Source organism: Zosterops lateralis (assembly GCF_965231275.1).
Source record: "Zosterops lateralis genome assembly, chromosome: 3".
Lineage (NCBI taxonomy): Eukaryota > Metazoa > Chordata > Aves > Passeriformes > Zosteropidae > Zosterops > Zosterops lateralis.
In genome coordinates, this window is record NC_139764.1 from 72,846,222 (window position 1) to 72,849,689 (window position 3,468).

Genomic DNA, 3,468 nt, shown 5'->3' on the forward strand with positions numbered 1-3,468 from the left:
TGCTACTCCCATAACACTCTCTCTGCCCTTGTTTCTGAGATTTTGTGACTTCCAACCCCTCAAGCTGCCCTATCAATATCAGTTCTCAATTGCGTTCTTGTGCCCTTCTTCCTTCATCTGTCTTAGTATTGATCCTCAGTTACTCTCCAAACCCCCAAAATATCAACCACATACATCTACAATACCAGTGCTTCCCCTGTGGTCCTCCTGAGAACAGCCACTGCACACATAGCTCCATCCATATAGCCACTTTCTTCCTTCTCTAATCTCAACTCCCTCTAATATATAGTCACATTTTCAAATGAGATGGATCATTTTGGCTTCTGAACTAGGAAACCAAAGAGCACAATCAGCCTCCCACTTTGACTTCCTGAGAATAACTTCCTATTTCCTTCTTGACAAGTGTACAAACATAAAGTGTTCAAGGAATTTCAAAGCAGTTTTTAATGTTCTAAATACCTTTCCAAATTTCTTTTGGCTGAAAGAACTATAAATTCATTAACATGTTAGCCATCCCATGGCTTAATTTCTTATTGAACAGTTATTTGTGAAAGCAAATCCCATTATGATGTTCATTACTCTGGACTCTTATACTTCCTACTGCACTTACCAGCAATTTCACCTCCTCAGCATCGGATTTCCCTCAAACTTTCTAGCACCTCTTACTTCACCACATTACACAGAGTAGCAGTTATTGGAGCAATCTCATCTTCTGTATCCCTCCCTCGATCCATGAGATTCCTCTCCAGATTTTATTGATTTTTTTTTTCTCTTCATTGTTTTCCACTTTTCTTCAGGAAATTATCACCATATGCTTGCTCTGTTGAAATTCTTTTTTCCCAAGTGGCATCTTCTTTTGGCCATTGTTACAACCAGTATAGCTGACTAGGTCTGACTTTATGGCCTTTCTCATGTTAATCTAGACTGAAATTACAGCCTCAATCTCTGCATCTGTCTTTCTTTCAGCCAGTACAATATTCTAGTCGGGTGCTATGGCATTCTGTCTGAAATAATTTTTGTCTTAAATGTACCACAACTGGAACTGAATTCTTGGACTTGATTTCTTGACCACAGCATGACAACACACAGATAAATGGCACTTGGGGTTTATATCTCATTCAGGTTCTAATGATTTCATAGCATGGTCCTTGCAGCTTTCTCCTTGACTATACTAGATGCTTTCAATTTGTGGAAAACTGTGAGATTACTCCTGAAATCATCGTTTTGACTGTCATTCCCGTGTGTTAACTTGCTGCTGCTATTTCTTCTGCCACATGAAACTTCATTCTCAGACTTCATTCATTGACTTTCATTGATTTCAAGGACCAACAAAATTTTACTTCTCTCAGCCTTGCTGGTTCACACCTGTTTCCTTAATGATACCAGTGAAGACAGTCTGAGGGCAATGGCTGGTTTCCCATCCTTTGCCCCATTCTGCCTGTTGGTGGCACAATGGCCTGGTCAATGATATTGCCCCATTCTAACTCCTGCTCAAAATTAATTTATTTCATGACCTGGGATGTGGTTGGGCATCTCACAGCTTTTCTGAGCTGTCAAAGCACTCTATTAGATAAATTCAGCAGTGCTGGGTTGGGTGGAAGGGCAAAAAATGTCCAAAATTAAAATTACCTGACTAAACATCCAGCACTAAAGTTCCTTTTTTGGTGATATTTTTCAAATGCATTTACAAATTTCTTTTATACACTTACTGCTTTTATAATTTCTTTTTCTTGAGATATAGGAAGAATAACCAATCCTAAATTTTCACATCATTAGCATGAAGTCCCAGACACTACAACTTGTAATCATGGATGCTTCCCTTCTTGATTGTCATTTGAGTGTCTTGCAAAGTAATCTCATCAGAATCACCACTTGAATACTCTGAAACAAATCTATAAGGGATAAATCTGAACATCCTCAAGAGCACATGTATGAGGGTCCAAAAGGAATATTTTAAACCTGAAAAAATTGCAACATACAGTCAGAATTTTTCCAGCTGCAGCATATTTTGTTGATGCAATTCCCAGCTTGCAGGACAGAAAGCAAAGGTGTTAGCAAGAAAAGTAAACAAGTTTGGAGCATATATTTCAGTCAGAAAAACTTCCAAAGCATAGGCATGCAATTTTCTCCCATTTAGATTTTGGAAAAATCCCATTAAATCCCAGTGGCCACAATATATCAGATGGGCTTTATGCATCCCTTCAAATTTGACTTAGTATTTATACTTCTGAATTTTGTTTAAAGACATCTTCATGGGCCTGTGTAGTTAGATCAGCTTCACACATTTTTGTTCTGTAGTCAAATAAATGTCAGTCAGCTTTACCAGCTGCAACCATGAAATTACTCAGTTTTTGGCTGGACATGTAACAATAAGTTAGGGTTCAGAACTGCATTTACAGAGTGACTTGAGCTGCCAGATTTCTGCTGTAGCCATGCCCACAGCAATCACAGCCCAGTTGCTTCTTTCCTTGAGACTTTAAACTAAGCACACATACCAAGGAGCTATTTTTCATAGAGCTGTCATTCAAGAAGTTGCTTCACCAGCACTCTGGGTTCCAAGTCATGACATTACACAAAGCAGGTATACAGTGCCCTGTGTGCCATCACAAATGTATGCATAAATGGTTGATTACAGATATTTGTGCTTAAAATGTCCCACTTTGAGCATATTATTGTGGAAACTGTGTAAATAAAACTTGTCCCTACTTCCCTGGAACATCAGCCCCTTGATGGGACTGACTGCTGCATTTTTAAACTCTTTTTAGATTAATAATGTTCAATAATGCAATTATTTGTGCATGCTTTTGTGCTCTTTCCACTCAGTACTCTATTATCTCAGTTCCAGACTAATCTTACCAGTATAAAGGCCAAGATAAAGCACTTAAGATACTGCGTAATTTAAGTCTTCTCAATGTCTTTTTGTCACCAGGTCCATTCAGCAGCAAGCCCAAATTTCCTCCAGTCTTCTTTTTACTGCAATGTACCTTCAGAAGCCCTTTTTGTTCCTATTCCTTGCCAGATACAGGCTCATGTGGACCTGGCTTTCCAAACATCATCTTTGAGTGTTTAAACCATGTCTGTATATTCCTTCCAAATCACCTGTCCTTTCTTTCAATTCTTCCTTACATTTAGCTTGTAAGCTCCAGCAGCTCCTTGTTCATCCATGCAAGCCTCCTGTATTGCAAAACACAAGGTCCAGCAGAGCATCTCCCTTCACTGGCTCCTTGATCATCTGCGTCAGGAAGTTATCATAAGTGCTGTGTTATTGTGTCCTGCAGATCTCAGGTGATTTTCTTTTTCAGAAATACAACATTCCTCAAGCAAGTGTTATAACCTTAATTACAGATTACTGGATGTGCATCTTTGAATGTTGTACACGAGGAGCCAGACTACGCTATTATTAATAGATATTTGGGATCACCAGGAATGCTGATGCTAACTGTGTACACAAATAAACACATAGAATGA